Genomic DNA, 20,953 nt, shown 5'->3' on the forward strand with positions numbered 1-20,953 from the left:
GAGTCTTACGCTTCTGCTGCAACATACTCAGTTAAACTTGTTTTGTTGGAAAATGAATCTTTGTTATACTCATCAGCTATCCATATTTTCAGTTTTGAATTACCGTCCTTGACAAAGAATGCTAGTTCTTCATTTAACTTGAAAAGAAAATCTTTTTCAAGCCATTGAAGTGTGAGAAATTGCGTGCGAAGGGAAATGCTCCGCAGTAGGTTCACAGTAAAATGAACCGAACGAAAAAATTGTTGGATTTTGATTAGAGATTGATAGTTAAGGAGCTAGTTTGAACTACTAAAATACTATAGTGATTGGTGTTTAAGGTTTTGGCTTTAGATCAGTTCTTTGGTTTTTATGTCAAAAAATCTTGGGTTTATCGGTTTTGGTGTTCATTGCAGTTTACGGATTTTCTTTCCTTCTGCGTTTGGCTTTCGGTTTTGGTAAAAGATACTGACGAGTTTTCGGATTTGGTATACGATAAGGTTTTAGTAGTAGTAGTAGTAATAGAATCTTTATTTATACACGATAAGAATTAAAGCTAAAAAGCTTGTGGGGTCGTGTACTTAACAAAATAGTATCTAGCCAACTTATGATTATACTAAGACACATTTCAAAATATTTAAGAAACTATAATACAATAAAATATTCAATTTCCTCTCAACTGAAAAGTACTTGTAATCAGTCTATTCCTAGCCGTCGAACCTGATAAACTAGTAAAAGTAAAGCTTGTGAAGTGATTGTTTCTCCTTAGTAGCCTCCTGAGATTATTAAGGGCGAAACTACCTACATTTTTGACATGATGGTTAACGTAGTTCCATAGCACCGAACCTCTATATGCTAAAGAGTCCTTTAACAATCTGGTGTTGAATCTAGGTGTGGTTATTGCTTCTTGGTCTCTTAGTGAATAGCTACATTCCCGCCTTATGAATATGCTATTCAATATAATAAAACATTATGTTATATTATATCCAGTTCCTACCAGCATCGAATATGTTTAGTTAAACTTGGTTTAACTGAGTGAAAATCAGAAACCGGGAAGTGAAAACGTAATTTTCCATAGGATTCAAGTATATACAGTCACTCCAGTCCTTATATCTTAAATACGCCAAATTTGAAGTCGACAAATATCACTGAAGCAGCTTCTATGAAGCAAACCAATTTAAACCATGTTTTACAAAAAGAGGTGTGAATGAGGCATTAGTTGGAAAAGTTACGTGTTTGAGACTTACAGGGTATTACTGAATAACCCTTAATTGATTGAGGAGCGGTACACCGGAGGGACTAGGTTAAAGAAACTAATATCTAAATAAATCCTTTTAGGAGTACCCTGTAAATCCCTTAAAAAATACGAACATTTTCGTATTCTCTAATTATCGACTTACTTTATGATTCTTTCAGGTTCTCAGCCGCAGACCTGATATGACAGAAATGCCAAGGAATCAAGGAGATTCCCTTTTTGCAGTGTGCTAGCGCGTGAATGCAGTTTTGTTGATGAGGCTTAAGGGTTGAAAACAAAATAGTTGTAAAGGGATTCATTGCAATGAATGCACGCTATGTTTAAAAGTATTTGAAGATAAAATGACTTTGATTTAAACAGGAAGTAATTCAATTTCACATTGCAGTCTCTTTGTATCAATTGTAGTCTGTAACTTAATTTGAATGAAATGTGGCAGCCTTCTTTCGTTTGCACTGAGTTATTCCAATATACATGACTACAACCAGGTTGTCCTTTAAAAACGGAAATTTCCTGTCTTCCTTCTATAATTTTTTATTTCATGATAGTCAGCCAAAAAAATTAAATAACCTCTCTTCCTGATCTTCATTATTTCTCCAAAAAAAAGGTGGGGGGAGGGGGGGGGCCAACAGCCATAAGAGGCAGAAGGAGTACATTTCAGGACACTAATCTTCGTGGATTAGTTTAGGAGGGCATTTGCAGCAGCTAGTTGGGACCAAACAAAGCATAAGAACTTACGAGTTAAAAGAGTTAGCAATGGTTGAACTGCATGCACCTCTCCACGTACAGTTACTCTGGTAGTTTAGACTAACAAACACGTGACGACGCCACCATGAAAGTTATGGCCGCAAATGTAAAAATACGAAGCGTCCTAGGTATAGCCATTTCTTATTTAAGTTGTTGTGTATATGAGTGGACGAGTCACTCTAAAACTGAGTAGAACTATGGAAAGCCATACTGGACAAAAGTGGTGGAGAAATCTTTTGTTGGCTGAGAAATCATTTTGTCTGTCGAGAAACTTCCGATGGTCCAGAAATATTTTTGACGATGGAGAAATATTTTTCCTAAATCGAGAAATAATTCTGTCTGACGAGAAAAAAATCGATTTTTCATCGATTGAACGATATCTCTACAAGTCGAGAATTTTTTTGTTGATCGATAATTTTTTGGGTCCCTGGAGAATTTTTTTGTCGATCGAGAAATTAGATGCCCGTATGCTGGTCAGGGGGCATTTTCGCGCCAAACTATGATCACACGATACAAACAAAAATGGTGGACCGGAAGATTGAACTGCAGGTGAACAGCCCTTCCCCGCAATAAAAAGTTGACTAATCGCCGGCGTCCTGTGGTTTCATTGCAAACATGTTCATACTGCTGCTTACCGTGGTCATTTTGTTATAGAATTATAAATTAGTGAGAGCACACGATGAAGACTTTAAGAACTTCTTTTTGTCTCTTTAAGACTGTGTTTCGCAGCTTTGCTTTTTCCTTTACGCGAGGAACGATAAATGGCCGATCTGAAACTAGTGGAGTTCCTCCTCATAGTGTACTAAGGACCACTCTGATGAAAAGCATTAGCCAAAGAGAAAGAAGCCAGGTGATCTGTGACGTCATTGCGGGGGCCTGAGGAAAGAAATTTTAATGCCGTATCCCATAAACCAACGCGCGCACCAATTCAATCTGTCTTCGAAGCATGGTGGCCGGTCGGCCGCCATGCGGGAAAGTTTGTGACAAAGAAATGTTAAGATGCTAAAGTGTTTAGCTACATCGACCTCGCATGACGCTCACCGGCCGCCATGATTTGAAAACAGATTGAATTAGTGCGCTCGTTGGTTCATGGGATACGGCATTAAAATTTCTTTCCCCAGGCCCTCGCAATGACGTCACAGATCACCTGGAGGAGATGAAAAATTAGTGCTGGCACGAAATGAGCTTTAGTCGGGTGGAATATTGTTGTATTGTAATCTTTATTTAGACACGATCAATTCATCAGCCTATAAAAATACATATCACATACGCTAAGATATTTCAAATTAAAACTACATACTCTTAACACTAAAGCTGTTTTCCGTGAATGCCGTGCGTTAGACTTTAAAAATGTCATTGATCTTACGTTTAAATAACCCCAGAGACTCTGTGTTCCTTATATCCCGTGGTAAACTGTTCCATAATGTGGCGCCATTGTAGCTAAAGCTTTTTCTGTAATAATTAGTGCGCGGTAGTGGAACATTAAGCTTATTTTCAGAGTCCCTGAGGTCATAAGCAGAGTCACGCCACGTAAACTTTGAATATAGATACCTTGGAGCTAGCCCGTGCAGACATCTAAACATCATGGTGGCTTTATGGATTTCCTGCTGGTGTGCAAGATTTTTCCACCCTAAAAACTCGAGTAGCTCAGTTGCATCAGCATCATAGTTAGAGAATGTCAACACACGGGCTGCTCTATTCTGCAATTTCCGCAGTTTGTCTCGTAGCGTTTTCCCACAGCTACCCCAAACAATGTCACAGTAATCAAAGTGAGGTTTTACTAAAGCTTGGTAGATGAGATGTAAGGTTGATGCTGGGATCAGGTGCCTAATTCGCTTTAGGGCCCCGATACCAGAGGCGATCTTTTTCGTTAGTTTTTCGATGTGACTATGCCAATCGAGTTCGGACTTCGTCTTTCCGTACAAAACCCATCTTTTTGTGCCCTTCTCAATTAATACTAATATCAGTCGCCCTGAACGCAGTTCAGTCTAAATGCATGGTTAAAGCCATTTCACGTTAAAGGACAATGACCTCACCGATAGAGTGTTCATCAAGAGTTTTTTTTATAGTCGCTCGAAAGTGGGATCCTTGCTTAAACTTCAAAATAAATTAAGGATTCTTTACTCGAGCAGAGTAATGAATTAAATCGGAGACTACTATAGAAGAATGCCCTCTTTGCAACAATGAGTAAGGGATTTGAGTACATCTTTGTTTTGAGCAGTGACATTGATTTATTAAGCAAAGTTCACCAAAGTCCCACCTTGTGAGGATGGCTGATAAACAAAGAGAATCTACTAAAAAAAAAATTTGTTTTAGAGACAGAATATAGTGTCTTTACATTCTTAAGCCCTTCTTTTTATTCATTAGTTTGGCCGTGAAGATTACTACATTTGCATGATATTGGACGTTACTCTCTTCAAATCTCAATTCTTTACACAGTTATGGTGGAAAGGTCACTCGATGTTCACATTAAGTGTTGCGATACGAAAACATGCAATGGGTAGGAGTGAGTCAATAGATTACGAAGGAAAGAATTCCCGGCCAAAATCACGTACCTCTTTATACAAACATTTCTTAGATTAAGAAAACAATAGCGCAAATAATCGATTGAGTTAGAGACTAGGGCTTTGTTTGAGGTTGCACGAAGGCAAAACTTGTCATTATGAAGCCATTTAGGCCAGATATCAGAAATTGACTCATTTTTGGGATCAGGATTTTCAATTTTCAGAAGAATTATGTCGTGACACAAACAAAATGCGATATCTATTTTATTGTTATTGAACCCGTTCTTTAAAGTTGCATCGTTCTCATTGTTAAGTAAATATTTTAGTCACTAATTGAACCAAGCAATTTATGTGCCAACACCCTAAGCATTAAGTCATTTGAACACTGCCTGTGCTGACGACTCCCTGCAGGTAACACTTTGTATTTGTTTTAGTTTGTGCGTTGATATTTCAAAAATCGCATCTGAATGATCAAGATTGGTAAACAGCTTGTTCGAAAAAAAAAAACAGCTCAATCCGAAAGATTTTGATTGACGGATTTTCAAAAATATTATTTTTTAGGAATAAATTTTGAGTTTGAATAGTTCTTCATAGGACAGCTTTTATCCGAATTCTTTAAAAAAGTATTCTACCAGCTGAAGTCGTATCAAACAAACAAACAAACATCTCTTACACGATAGGAAATAAGCTATATACTGAGCATTAACTCTAAACTAGCTATTAGCAACGATATATGAATTTTCAGTTTGTTCCGAAGCAATTATTAATGGCAATTCTGGCTCATTCTTGAGACAACCTTGATTCTAAAGGTAACCTAGGAAGATAACATTCAAATCAAGGCTGCCTTCAAGTCAACCTTGATTTTAAAGCGCAGTTTTGGACAATTTTGAAAACTCACAAGGTTTTCCACGCAGACTGGCCCTTCTACTTGATGTTTTGCTATGGGTGACTGCTCGGAAGACCCATTTTGCCGACACTTTGAAATGTAAATTATCCAGTTGAATTTAGTGAATTTCAAAGAAATCCCTATTTTAGCAAAGATCTACTAATGTTAGTTCTGATAAATTAAATTTAGATGCGTGTAACAGCCAATCGAAGGATTCCATCCCAAATCTAACAAAACTTAAAAAACCAGCTTGATAGACATATATAGACTTGTTTGACATTTTATCGAGCTCAGACAAGGGGTCAAGCAATTAATTTTAATGAATGCATCAGGACAAAGAGATGACTTCACTTTCTCTTAATGACTGATGGATTTGTGATAAGATAACCGAGTTATTATTAGGAGCATATAAGAGATGAATCATCTGATCTGGTTGTTTTGTTTCGTTTTAAGTAATGAAAGTTGGAGTTAAAAACAAGCAACAATTTATTTACTTCGGTTTACGTTATAAACATTCAAATCTGTAAGCATTTCTAGACACCCCTTGAAGTAGTTTAAAGGATAATTAGACTTTTGATCTGTCTTAAATGTTTCTTAATCCCTCTTTAAGAATAAATGATTGAAAAACGTTATGGCATGGCCAGTAAAAAATTGAAACGTGCCCTGAGATTATTTCAAACAGAAAGAATATGGGTTCTTGTTACTTTGAGCTGTGAAGACTTGGGCACAGTTTGTATCGCACAGAAAGTTAAATCTCTTCAAATGTCGGAGCAATAAGTCATTTAAACTTGCTTGTGTTCTCAACCCGCTACAGGCCTGAGATTTTGTATTTTTTTTTCTTTTAATCTTTGCTTTTATCTTCCAAAAACCGTATCTGCGTGATAAATTCTACAGAAATTGTGTCTGCATGATTTCTTCAGGAATCAACAGACAGTTTTTTTTTGAAAAAGACAAGCTCGACCGGAAATATTTCAGTTCATGGTTCAATCAATCATATCTTCAAAGAGTCCCGAAAAGCGGGAGCATTTTGCATAAGTGGGTTTCTATCGGAACTCTTTAAAAAGTTGCTTCTACCAGCTGAAGCTAAACCAAGCAGACGACTGGCCGTTCCTCAAGCGGCTGCTTTGTCAAATATTGCAGTGATCACTCCTCTTACTCTAAACAAGCGTAATACTGAACCTCGACTGTGTTAATGAATTGGCGTGTACCTTTCCATTTTGCAAATTACTCTGTGTTTAATAATTATATCAACAAACTTCCTTGCTTCGCTAGACACAAACAAAAACGAATGCTTGGTCAACATCGGCAAAACGGAGTAACCTTGCTATTCTTCAGTGTCTTGATTTATGACAATCAAATTATTGATGAAAACATAAAAAAAGAATTGTGGGCATACTGCAAGCATTAAACTAAATGTCGCTCACAACGTGCTTCATTAAATCTCCCTTCAAAAAAAATGATTCGTCCCTCCAATGTTCCCAAATATGATCATAATCTCAACAAAATGTTGGTTTAAACACGCCCAATTCTCCTGTCAAAAGCGAATGTGCCCTGCTAAGTTAATTCTAATAGTAGAGGACAAAGATGTCAGTGTTCTTCAAGATTTTTCTTCAAAGTCGCTGGAGCGTGTTATCCTTGCTAAAACTTCAAAATTTACAAAGCACCCTTTCTCCGCGTAGACCAATGAATTACTTCACATGCACAGATTACAAGTTAAAACAGATTACAAATTAAAAGTATCACTGAGTGACTTGAGCTTATCGTTTTGAAAGGGAAAATACATTGCATTAATTTATGGAACAAAGTTTCAGAACGAACTTTGGCAAGGATAGCCGATAAACAACAAAATTTGCACTAAAACATCAGGGTATCTTGACATTTTTAAGCTCTTCCTTCAATTCACTGGTCTAGCTGCGTAGAATTGGCACTTGCTTCACATCAAAATGAAAGGTAGTCTTTTCAAATGTCAATTCAATGCTCCGTAATGATCGAAAGGACACATAATTTATCTTACGTTGAGGTTTTTTATATGAAAATATGCAATAGGAACGGGCGATCAACCTACTTTAAGGTGCCTTTTTTGCCTGAGAGATTTTAGAGATTGAATCAATTTCAGAGCCAGGCCTCTCTTTGTAATTTTAAGAAGCTTTCTGTCATAACACGAGAAGAATGCAATTTCATATTTTTTGGCGCCATTTAATCGTAATGAAATCATTACATATAAGACATTTTCTGAACTTGCATTGTTCCTATCATTAAGTAAATCTGTCAGGTACCCACCGAACCAAACAGTCTGCGCGCCAACTCCCCAAGAGGTAAGCCTTTTCGACTCCTTGCGGGAAAGAATTTGAATTTTTTCACTTTGTGCTTTTATCTTTCAAAGATTACACCTGATTTCAGCAGAGATTGGCAAAGATTTTGCTCAGAAAGAGCAGTACTATCGAAAAAAGTTTCGAGTCATGGAGGGCTTCAATTAGGTTAATAAAATTCAAGGATGAGACGGTTTTTAATTGGAGTTTTTTAAAAAGTGGAGTTTCTACCAAATGAAACTGTACCAAACAGACGACTGGCCAATGTTTCTAACAGTCGTTCCTTCAAATGTTATGGTGACCTCATCCCATAAACTAAAATAGCTTACTTTACACTGTCCAGCCATCAGCTTGGATGTACATTATAGTAGTCGCTGCATGCCTTGCCGGCCGGCAATTTACTTTAAGTTTTGATACTTATATAAGTTGGCTTCCTGGCTTACTAGAAATAATGTTTGGAGAAAGCTGAAAACGGCCAGCTAGTAATCTAATTTTATTTTTCAGTTCAAGAAATAACGTTTGATTTGGGCGACAAAGAGTATGAATTGATAAGCCTTGTTCAGTTACCACGACGGATGAGGCTGTACCCACTTTTAAGAATATTGAATTCAATTTCTACCCATTTTATCTACTCCCTTCCCCTACTCCGAGCAAAACATATCCATGAAAAAAATGAGAAAATAGAATGTTTAAATAGAGAAATGAAAAAGAAAGCTCGAAAAAGTTGTTATTCAGTGTGGTGCTTATAGTCTATTAATAACAAATTTAAATTATTCACAAGCAGAGTCAAACACAAATGCAACTAATCATGGACGAAATGTACAGTGTAAGGGTTAAATGAGATTTTGCTCAAAATATGTCTGATTAGATTTTCCGTCAAAGTAAAATGATTCGCCCCGCAAATGCTCGCGAGAGTTTTTCTAACTCAATCAACAAACAACATACCTAAACGGGATAATAGTTTTTATTATCCTTAAGTGTCACCAACAAGATTATCAGCATTAATTTTCATGAACCAGTTAACAATACTCACAAACAATTATACCTCGATACCTCCTAAAATTGAGCTAACACGCCGCACAACAGCTCTTCTTATTCTATGCAAAGCTTGGTTCGGAGACTAGAATCGAATGCGGTCTTGCACCTTTGAAGCTTTCTGGAAGCCCCTAAGGAAGAAGACCTCTGACTGTTTCTACTCTAACAAAATCGCCTGACTAAATACAGAATCACCGTTACGGTAATTATTTATTACTAATTCAACAAATTAATTGTCTAATTTTTCCTTTTAGATTTCACTCCAGCTCTTGAAGATACGTTGGCAATCATGAAGACTCTTTGTGTTATTGTGCTTGCAGCCATGATTTTCGTGGTGGCATCGCGCGTTCGTTATCCTAAACTACCAGAGTCACTGCGGAGAGGTACATGCAGTCCATCCTTTGCTATCTCTTTTGATTCACAAGATCTGATTCCTAATTCTCCCTGTCTGGCTGCTGCAGATTTTGTATAAAATAATTATATCAAAATTCTAAAAATGTCAAATGAACCCTCCTGGTTTTGAGATATTTTGTACACTTTACTTTTTTTTTGCTAGAGTGAAGATAGAAATAGTGAAGAGAATTTTCATAAATGCTTCACTTTTACAGAACAGAAGACCAATCATAAAATACGAATGGATGGAAGAGAGGCAAGGAATTTTCTTTTGAAGAGAGAACCTGGTTGTCGCCAACCATGTTTTCAAAACTGCGAAGCTGAAAACGAGAGAGAGGGGATCCGATCAAGCTGTAAACATTGCTGTACATAGCACGTACCCAACTCTGGGTTAGTATGAGAAAGCTATTTATCAATATGAACTGTGAAAAATGTTGATACAGCAGAAAATTAAATTGAGTGACTTAAGAGCGGAGGTAATTTGTGAAGAAGTGTTTTTATTTGTGTTTCCAACTGATTGATGCAATGACATTTACATGAACATTGCATTGTCGTATCATAATTTCCACTTTCTCTGACTGGATATTGTGTTCAATTACTTTTTGGTTTTCCAAAATGCAGGCTGTTGAAACTGGATTTTACCCTCCCCACCCTAACATGAGTATGCATATTTTACCCTCCCCACCCTAACATGAGTATGCATATTTTCCACACTATTCTCTGCATATTTGCTGAGGTGCTGCTAGGGAGAATTTGTTTAAAAATCAAAAGCTTCTACTAGTTGTTGATCATTTCCTTTATTCTTACGACCTTAATGCTTGATTCGGAGTGAAACTGTGAAGAGAAATTCCACTAATGACAAACTTTATGGATTCTTTCAGGTTTTACACCTGTGGCGCAGACTCCGCAGAGTGGGTATTTTACACCTTCCAAAACCCAAGAAATATATTTATTCAGTGTGACAGTGTGTGAAAGCGTGTTATATATTCCTTGCTTATGCTTTTCAGATAATATCTGACAGCTTTGAAAACGTCTGTATCTCAGCTTTTAAGGAACAGCATTTGTATTAGAAGGACAGCAAATAAATGGTATTATTAAAAACTAGATCATTGGATAATGCAATTCAAGACTTTTTATTGGCTTACCCATTATGGTATATCAGCCAATATACCATAATCTACAAATATGGCAAGCGTACGTTTCAGCTTAAGATTAAAAGGGAGCTAAAAATTTAATAAAATTTAATAAGTTAATTTAACGTTTTTAATAAAACAATTATTCCACTCGCGCTTGTTGGATATGAGATGATTATAGCCAACTCGGCGCTACGCGCCTCGTTGGCTATCTATCATCTCATATCCAACGCGCGCTCATGGAATAATTGTTAATTATACTTCAGTGAAGTGTTGTTGTATGGAATGAGGCTTCAATAATATTGAAATTAAGCTGACTTCATGATTTAGGTTTTAAAATAGAAATGTGCAATACCTCCTTACAAGGATGAAAAGCAATGCCATTTACTAATTTTCAGACAGTAAATGCCAAAAACCTCAAGATGGAATTTAAAACTACTGTTCGTAGTAGTTAAAACATTGTGCCATATCTTTTCACTGAGAATTTGATCATTGACTTGCACACACAGATATAAAATCTAAAATCGTATGAAAAGTTTGAAATGTGCTTCATTTGTGCTGTAGACAAATTTATCATTCATAATCAATTGCAAAATTGCGAGTGTGTAAATCAGTGAATTCAACAGAGAATATTCAATCAGTTTATGGACATCGTTCGTCAATTGTAAACTGATAACATGAAAAAAAATTGCTAGAAGTGTGCTTAATTATTTGTGTTGTCGATACGGATTTTAAGGAAATTCATTATTCATGATAACCTATAAAACTCTGAGGGCGTAACTCAATGAATTCAACACAAAATAACTGGTGGGATACATAAAAGTATTCATGAATAGTAAACTGATAATATAGGAAAATTCATTACTTTAAAAATTCATTACTTGAAAACCGATATCGCACTCATCGGTTCGCGATTCGTGCGATATCGGTTTTCGCGTGTAATTTAATGCGGAATTCCCTCGTCAAGTAATGAATTTTCCTTGAATCGCATACTGAATAAAAATTAATAAAAAAGGAAACAGCATTACTTAAAATTGTTATGCTTACGTAGATGCGAAACAACAACAGTTATATCGCTTACCATGTGGTTCTTGTGAGCACAATTAAATGTCAGGACTCGATCCATTTCAATGCGCGTTCGCTGCTCCGATGCTTTTTGCAAAATGCAATGACCATCAGTTTCAGAGACTGTTTCTTCCGTTTACAGCCTTGGGAGAAAAATTTATGGTATCACAAGCGTATTCATCGTAACCCAAACATCAAGTACTTTTTACTTGAGATGTTAGGCGAATAGAAAGTGGCCCCATATGATGCATGTTTTGTGAGACAAACAATTTTCTGAAGTTTGAACAAATCGAATGGAAAGCATGAAAACAGAGCGATGAGAAATTACCATGTCCCAACAATGCAGTTCACTCTTTTCACAGTAGGACTAAATTCATGAAACCCGCGCGTTTTTGTTTGCATCACATTTGTGCGGTCCTTATTTTCTCATAGGTTTGACGGATTCTCGCATGACTATAGTGTCAAAATCAGATTATCTTGTGAACATAAACATCACTGACTCAACTTCATTTTAGTTCACCTTTCGGAAAGGCCATTATATTAACTCAGTTCCTAAAGTAAAAACCCCGCATCATCGACCAAAGTGCGATTTTTTGAAAGAGGAATAACAAGTAAAGCCTGTGGTAGTTAACCTAGGAGCAAATGATGGAAGCTTACGTCCTCCGTTCGCTATCATTTGAAAACTATCTAAGCAAAAACACTTGTCCAGATTTCACGAAAACATAATCCGTAATTTAGTTTATTTTCCTTGAAAGTCACGATTGAAAGAAACATTCCAAACGAGATAATTTGGAGAAATTAATATAAACAGTCTGAAATGTTGTTCGAGCGATGAGCCGCGGATGCTAGATATTTGCCAGGAACTTTTCCATGACCTCTTTCTCTTTCATCTCGCCGTGTCTCTGCTCATTTTTCCAAATAATTTCTAACTCTCTTTTGCTTTTTTCCGACTCGCTCTCACCCATTACTTCCTCTCTCTTTCCTGCTTATTTTCACTCAAACCCTTTCACTGCAAACTTGAACTAAAATGAGTTCGTCCGGTTGAAACGGTCTTATCTACAAATATTGTTCCTTCAGAAGTACGCTGATTAGCCCTGAAAATTACCGAGAATCAATGAAGTTTTCTTTTCTTTGCTTCCGCGGCCTCTCATCTTCAAGCCCACATAAAGCCGTAGTGTAATGCCTAACTGTGTGCCTGCGATGTGCTGCATCCAAGATCGGCACGCAGTTATGTGCACTTTATTATTTTTATTTGAGATTCCTAGTGCACATGAATGGGGTTTTCTCAGTTACGCACACAATCACCCGTGCGGATTACCTTCTTCATTTCCCTGGCTAGTTTCGAGCCCGCAATGTAGCTGGCCGCGCATGCACCGGGCCTACGCGCTTCGCCCGCTGTGTAGCCCCCTACATATAGAAAATGGTGGTAAAATGAAAAGAAATCTATTTAGGCAAAAAAAAAATTGGCTCGCTCCAACCAAATTTGACAGGTGATGACCGTTCGTCCGTACCCACAAGGTACGTTCGTCCGGACCGTTCGTCCGTACCCACCTGAAAAAAAATGATTTTTTTCAGGTCTGATTTTCGCTATTGCATAAATAGCGCTATCTGCTGCGAGGATCGTGCATCATACGTACCTAATACCGCAGTTCAAAATATATGAACTTCATATACTCATTGTGTCTCAAGAATAGACACGCAATATTTTTGCATATTTTACAAAAGACGATTATTTGTCACACAACACGTTGTCATACGAGGTCTTTAGAGCAAAGAGCTTGAAAATAAGTGACATAGACCAAAAATGAAGGCATCAGTTGACAGTATAACCGATGGAATGTATTTTTTCTCCCACTTCTTGGTCGTAGGTTTCAATTTCCTTGATGTAGGTAGTCACTTGTTTGCGCATGCCGCAGAGATCATGGGTAGCGGTTTTTTCTTTGACTATGGCTAATAATTCATCTAATATGGCTCCTGCCCATTGAGGGTTTTCTTTCATGTCTTTGCCCAAGTTTTTTAAAAAAGAGTTCTTTAGACGACGCCAAAAACGGTTATCGCACCAAATTAGTGACATGAAAAAGTCAGGCGGAGGAGGAATCTTACGAGCATTGTAACGTACTGCTCAATCTGTAAGAGATGTACGATCGTAAGACACAGGGATTGACAAGCTGTCAAAGTGTTCGGGTAGACCTTGTCGCTATAAGCTCTTGGTCAGTATTATAATGTCTGACTTTTACGATTTCTCCTGTGATTGCGGTCAATGCGAATGGTGTGTACTAAAAGAAGAAGAAGAAATAGAGAGAGAAGCGTTTTGGTAGGACAATTTAAAAAGAATAAGAGCACTCTAGAAACCAAAGTGGAATGACGAAATATGAGTGTTTATTATGAATGATACACAGTGTCACGCAACTACCCATACCGGCTCTAGGACAATAGAGTATCCACACTTGAAAATTAGAAGGAAATGTATGAGAGATGTAGGAAGGAAACACAAAATAAAAGCGTTGAATAAATCCTGGTTTAGGGTTAAATTGCGTAGGTTATAGGAGCGAGTTGGCGGGAAAATGTCTGTCTAGCTTGATGAAAAAGAGACGTACTGATTTTCTTTGGACCATTATTTAAGATGTAAGTCTGGCGACATTTTAAAAGACAAACTCCGAAGTATATTCGAAGTCGATAGACTGCAAGATAACATGAACTTTCTCTTGGGAACTGCCGTCTTCTTTAGGGGAAAGGAATATCCATCAAGTCGTTTCACGCTTCTCAAGTCACGACAAGGCTCTGAATTATTGGGGTTATAGCTTTATTTCAACTACAGGAATATGCAAGTGTGTACGAGTTCACCTTTCCTGGGCCGATGGGCCGTTATCATTCAAGCTTATCTCCGATTCCACCCTTGCCGTCTTCTTTGGAAATGTGTAAGTGTGGAACCGCTCAAGAAATTGGATGACCCTTTGGACAATGGTTTTTTTTAGTAGCATCCAAAGGGAAACAACAACTTTAAATTCTAATATTTTTTCTCTGGATTCCTGAACCATACAACAAAGAAGGTGGACTTTGGTAAGTCGCTAACTCTGTTATAAGAAGGATGAATAAGGGCGCAACTCGCCCCGTTGTTGCATGTTTTTCTAGGTTTTGTTAAAAGCATCTTAGTTTTTCCTTATACACCAAAAGAAAGCATTTAGATTTTTTCTTTAAATTAAAGCTATGATAGAGCGTGGGTGAAACTTGGATTCGCGACCCGAATAATATCCACCACTGGCCACCTTTAATTCGGTGAATTGTAAATAATTACAATGCTGATGGTAATGTTGATTATACACAGTTTAATTTCAAGAAGTAAAGCTAACCTGGGCATTGCTAAAACTTTCTTTTAGTCTCTGCTTACTACATCCTTACCCAAAACGTATTCCTCAGTGAAATAAAACGAAATTTCTCCGTGTGCTAACCACACTTGCAGGATTAAAGCTCGAAGTTATTAACACAATACTCTGTACCGTGACCTCGTATGACGTCTTAGACTCAACTATCTGATTGCAAAATAGCTAATCCCTATTTTGTATGATTATAACGATAGTAATCATATATTTAAGATGTAATGCAAAATCGTGAAACTGTGCAAAACGTTTGGTTTTCTCTACGGCAACACGTAGGCACTCCAATGAATAAAGTAATGTACTACACTGAATACGCTAAGAAGGAATAACCACTTGTCCAGAAGTCCGTAGTCCATGGATACAATTACAGCCACCTATGAGAACAGAGCACATAAATTATCCAATTTATATCCCGGAATAAACTAAAAAGGACAGACATTTTTTTTCCTAAGTGGAGGAATGATCCCTATGGATGAGCAACAGTCTCTGAAAAAAAGCCTGAAAAAATTCAGGTTTGAATGGGATCCAAACCTGTGCCTTCCAAATACTCGTTGGACAGTTTTACCCATTGAGCTACAACGTCACACATTAATAGCGGCGCACATTTTAGAGGAAGAATCTTTCATTGGATCATTGCTTCATAGATCTTCATCCCCCTAAAAAAAGCAATGTATTTGATGAAAAGTTCGGACATTTTTTCTTTCTTGGCCATGTACTAGACGCATATCATTTCCCCAGCATTCTTATGTGTAGAGAGTTCATTTGTCTCGAAACTATCGCGTATATTGCATCACTTTTCATAGACGGCGCGAGGTTCGTTTCTCAGTAACTAATTACCAATTTCACCTGAAGTTATAGATAGATCTAGGCTATCCCAGTTCTCTAATATGGTTAGTTTACTTATTACTCACTCATTTTGATATAGTTTAATCGCAATCGGAACCGCAATGAGAACATGACGATGGTTTTCCTGTTCGCCTCAAGCAGGGATCGTAGCAGCCAGCATAGTCACAGCTAGGATCTTCATTTCTCTGAAATGCATCCCACAGTGCTTCAAAAGCGCTACGGTGTGCTGAAGATGAATCAATTTGGTGTTTTGATTAAATGCGCCGAGAAACAACACATTTTTTTATTATTATTTCTGTAAAATATTGACTGTGGCCTATACTCATGCGAGGACCTTGAGAAGGAGCTCCAGGATTTGTTATGTGTAAGTTCGCCGCAGAGAACTTAAAAATCGAAATATTACATATACATGTAGACAAATACTTCACTTTTAAAACCAGATAGACGTATATATTTTTTGCAATATAACGGATATCTCATTTAACTGGGTAAAAGTTTAAGGGCCCAGAGGGGCGCGTTCCTCAAAGGTCCCGATAACTTAACGGGCCCGCAAACCTGTTCTGTTTTCTTTCAAGATTGGGGTTTGAAGCGTTTTTAGGATTCTACAATAAAACTAGTAGTTTACAAGAAACAAAATGGACTGTTTAGGGTGTCAGAGCCTGCATGCTTCTCTATTCTTTAACTTTAGGGGGTGGAACCCTCACAGACAACTTATTTGCAAATGTCTGTTGGACAGGAGTCCCAAGTGCACCATACCTTGCCGTGGTGATTCCAGTTTTTCCGGATAACGTGCGCGTGACGTCACCATGACCATCATCGCTGCAAGTATGACAACACAAAGGGTCTTCATGATCGCACAGGAGCTTTATGTGAAGTCCGGAGAGATGTCTAAAGGGAAAAAACACAAATTCATTTGATTGAAAACAAAGAAGACTAGCCACATCTAGCAAGCCTCAAAGCGATTCTGGCAGTTTAAGATTTAGCCTTTCCTTTTGGAAACGCTTTTAGCAAGGCCGTATTCAAGGACTCCAGGAAAAAAAATGATAATGTAAGGGAAAGAGATGCATTACTAAACCTGTTATTTAATCTTGGTAGCAACTGTTCATCAGGAAGTCTATTTTTATTAGTCGGGATGTCTAAACTAGTTTGCATTTTTTTTTTCTCAATCAAAAAACAATGATGGCAAACTTATAAATTTTACTGTCTAAGATCATGCAGAAGTTATTTCTTTCAACTGATCAGAACATGTATTTTTTGTTTGCTGGCTTCGAGCCAAACCAAAACAACAAAACTTGGTTGATAATTTTGATACCCTAAGTGTTCGCATTAAAAATTATAACTTCTTATGCCCGTAAAAGAGAAAGAGAAAAATTTGGTGTTTTTCTACGTAAACTGGTTCTTCTGCCTGATGTTTTGATATGGGTGACTGCTCGTAAGACCCATTTTTCCGACACTTCGAACTGCAAATTATCCCGTCGAACTCAAAGAATTTTAAAAAAATCCCTATTTCAGGTTACGAAGCACTCAAAGTTTTGGAGTTTCACAAAAAGCCGATTCCAAAATGTTGTAATTTGCTTCAATCAAGTTTGCAGTTGAGAGATTTATAATCGTAGCCCCGAAGTTTGCTCATGAATTTGGAGGCGTGACGCACCTTGTGCTACGGTTTCATTTGCCAGAAAAGCGCTCAGTCTTTCCACAATGAACCTGAATATTTAAAATCGAACTAAAAATAAACCAATGGTTGATTTGTACTGTTCATGATTTTGCTGTTAACCGATATTTTAAAGCTGATAACTTTCATTTCGCACAAATTGTCTTACATAATTGTTGGAAAAATGTTTCCATCCTTCAGCAAAGACCTACTGTTGATACTTCTTAGTCTTACAAATCTCGAAAGAGCCAGTTTGAAAGACATATATAGAGTTATTTGGCATCTTGTCGAGCTCAGATGAACCGTGTCAAGATATTATACATGTAAAATGTTTAGGAGTTGATCTAATAATTTTAAAGCATGCATCAGGACATAAACATGACTAAACTTTAGCTTAATGACTAATGGAATTGTGATAAGATAACAGCTATTATTGGGAGTGTTTAAGGGATGAATCAACTGATCTGTTTTGAACGGATGGCTGGGCATGTTTGGGCAGCATTTCGGATAAAAATTATCCTTGCGAGCGTTTGCAAGAAGAATCATTTTACTTTGACGAAAAATCTAATTAGGCATATTATGAGCTAAATTTCATTTAACTCTTACACTTCGTGCACGATTTTTTATTTTTTTTGTTTGACTCGGCTTGTGAGCAATTTGAATTTGTCATCATTAAACACCACACTGAAGAATAGCTTTTTCAAGCTTTCTTTCTTATTTGCTTATTCAAACATTTAATTTTTTTATTTTTCTCATGTATGTGTTTCGTTAGGAGTAGGGAGTAGGGATGGGGTAGGTAAATTGGGAAGAACTTGTCCAATTTCCTTGGCTACAGTCTCATTTGCCATGGTAATCTTAAAAAGTCTTACTAGTTCATACTCTTTTTAGACCAAATCAAACGTTATTTCTTGAACTGAAAAATAAAACTAGCATACTGGCTGACTGTTTTCAGCTTTCTCGAACTATTATTTTTCAGTGGAGCCAGGAAATCAGTTGATGAGTAAGAATAAAACACAAAGTAAATTACCAGTCGGCAAGGCACGCACTAACTCATACATTCGCACATTCAAGCTGATGGTGTAAAGTGAGCTATCGTAATTTATGAGATGTGATCACCACAATATTTGAAAGGACGACTGCTAAATACGTTTCCGAGCCAGTCGTTTGTTTGGAGCAACTTCAGTGGGCAGAAACTCCACTTTTGAAAAAGCACCATCAAAAACCAACTAAAACATGCTTAAATTTGATTTATTGAATTGATGCCCACGATTCGAAGTTTTTTCCGATAGCACTGCTATTTGCAACAAGCTCTGCCAATCTCTGCTGAAGTTAGGTGTGATCTTCGAAATATAAAAGCACAAAGTGAAAAAATTTTCAAGTCTTACCTGTTAGGAGTCGTCAGTGCACGCAAAGATGAAACGACGGTGATTTGGCGTGCAGATTATTTGGTTCGGTGGATGACTTAATGATAGAAATAATACAAGTTTAGGAAATGTATTGGCTACCACGATTTCATTTTGATAAATGGTGCCAAAAAGCAGAAGTTACATTCTTCTTGTGTTACGACAGAAAGTTTCTTAAAGCTAAAAAGAGAAGTCTTTAATCAATCTCTTATATCTGGCACAAATGGCTCCACTAAATTAGGCTGATCGCCCGTTCCGTTTCATAAGGAAAACTTCGATGTATAATACATTATGTGTCCTTTCGACCATTACTAAGCAGTGAATTGACATTTGAAGAAATTACCATTCATTTTGGTATAATGTAAATGCCAAAATATACACAGCTAGACTAATCAATCGAAGGAAGAGCTTAAGAATATTAAGATACCTTGATGCTTGAAGTTATTTTTAGAGCAGATTTTGTTGTTTGTCGCCAGCCCTTACCAAAGTGGGTTCAACTTTGTTCCATATATTAATGTGATTGCTTTTCAAAAAGATGATAAGCTCAATTCACGTAGTGATGCTTTTGATAAGAGCACTAATCTCTTTTGTAATTCATCCTTTGTAATTCATTGTTCTAAGCGGAGAAAGGGTGCTTTGTATTTTGAAGTTTTAGTATGGATCACATGCTCCAGCGACATTGAAAAAAAATCTTAAAGAACACTGTCATGTTTGTCTTCTATCACTAGAATTGACTTAGCAAGGCACAATCTATTTTGAAAAGAGAGTTGGGCATGTTTGGAGCAAATTTTTGTTAAACTGAGTTAGGATCGTATTTAGGAACATTGCTTGCACCATATCAAATTTTTTTATGTTGACTCGGCTCGATCTCGTTTACAATTTGATTTTTTTTGTCATAAAGCAAGACACTGGAGAGTTAAGTAGATTATCACATTTTTAAACGATTCTGTTTTGCCCATGTTGACCATACATGCGTTTTTGTTTGAAGAGGGGGAGGAAGGAGGAGAAGGGGGCAGAAATTTTCCAGTATCCTTGAAAACTATATAATCTTTATGACAATTAGTACAAGCCTTGTTATTTTTGCTCTTTCGTGCCGAATCCAAACGAAATATGGTTTAAACTGAAAATATGAATTAGCCTACTGGCCAACTTTGTCCAGCTGTCTTCAACCATAGTGTCTAGCGGAGTAAGGAAGTTTCTTGATATCAGTATTAAACACAGAGTAAATTGTAGATTGGAAAGATGCACACCAATTAACTAATACATTCAAACTTTGAAGCTAATTGCTGGTATACAGTCAAGGTTCATTCGGTACTACACTTTTTTAAATTTAAAGGAGTGATCACCTCAATAGTTTAAAATTTAGCCGCTTAGGATACTGGCCAGTCGTCTGCTTGGTTTTAACTTCAGTTGGAAGAAATCAACTTTTTTAAGAATTCCTAAAGAAACCCACTTATGCAAAAATACTCCCGATTATCGGCAATCCCTAAAGATATGATTGATGGAAACATGAATCGAAATCTTTCCGATCGAACTGATATTTCCGAATTAGCCGTTAATAGGCAAATTTCTGCAGAAATCCTGAAGTTAAGAGTTTTAGAAGATAAAAGCACAAGGTAAAAAAATACGAAATCTTACCTACAGGGAGTCGTAAGCACAGGCAAAGTTGAAATGACTTATTGCTTTGGGTGTTGGCGCTTTTATTGCAATGCTTGGTTTGGTGGGTGACTAAGAAATTTAATTAATTACTTATAGGAACAATGTAAGTTTAGAAAATATATTGGCTATTGAGGTTTAATTACGACTAAATGGCGCCAAAAAAAATGCGTTCTTCTTGTGTTATAAAAGAAAGCTTCTGAAAATTGCAATGAGATGCTTGACCCCAAAATTGACTGAGTTTCTTTTATCTGACCAAAATGGCTCCATAATTTAGTTCTTTAACCCTGACTATTGCTTGTTATCAGACAGAAAACTTCCACGTGAAATAATTGAGTGTTCTTTCGACCATTACTGAGAAGTGAATCGCCACTTGAAGAGATTTCACATTCTATACGATACAAATGCCCAAATCTTCACAGCTCAAAATATCAAGACACCATGTTCTTCCTGTTTGGAGCAGCTTTAGTTTTTTATTGGCCATGCCATAATGTCAATGGCGGGGTGTCGGTGAACTTCTCCCCAGAGATCAATGTCCTTATGAAGGCTATGTTGATGTTCCCCTAATGGTTCCCATCAATAAGTGTTATCTTAACATCAAAATCGATGGCCGTGAAACGCCAGCAAATGACTCTCAGATGATCTTAATCAATGCAGTTTCTATATTTGATAGGTCAGTCTTTGGTGCCGTTCGTAGTATTTCTTTATTCGGTTCATTCC

At 37.0% G+C, this 20,953-nt stretch overlaps 2 long non-coding RNA genes across 6 annotated transcripts; one reads left to right on the top strand and one right to left on the bottom strand.

The window, feature by feature from the left end:
• Positions 1–4,354: 4,354 nt before the first annotated feature.
• On the top strand, positions 4,355–9,092 carry LOC111334585 (uncharacterized). Its single transcript, XR_015997073.1, has 2 exons — positions 4,355–4,475; positions 8,964–9,092. It is a non-coding gene; the product is annotated as an uncharacterized LOC111334585 (long non-coding RNA).
• Positions 9,093–13,670: 4,578 nt separating this feature from the next.
• LOC111334565 (uncharacterized) lies at positions 13,671–20,286 on the bottom strand. 5 transcript variants are annotated; one of them, XR_015997354.1, is made up of 6 exons: positions 19,005–19,110; positions 18,560–18,635; positions 17,175–17,227; positions 16,280–16,411; positions 15,589–15,749; positions 13,671–15,051 (listed from the first exon to the last, which is right to left on the bottom strand). It is a non-coding gene; the product is annotated as an uncharacterized LOC111334565 (long non-coding RNA). The 5 variants fall into 5 exon arrangements; XR_015997352.1 differs by lacking the exon at positions 17,175–17,227 and having other exon boundaries at positions 13,672–15,051; positions 19,005–19,102; XR_015997353.1 differs by lacking the exons at positions 17,175–17,227; positions 18,560–18,635; positions 19,005–19,110 and adding an exon at positions 20,216–20,286 and having other exon boundaries at positions 13,672–15,051.
• Positions 20,287–20,953: the final 667 nt, after the last annotated feature.

The sequence above is a fragment of the Stylophora pistillata genome, chromosome 2, assembly GCF_964205215.1.
Source record: "Stylophora pistillata chromosome 2, jaStyPist1.2, whole genome shotgun sequence".
NCBI lineage: Eukaryota > Metazoa > Cnidaria > Anthozoa > Scleractinia > Pocilloporidae > Stylophora > Stylophora pistillata.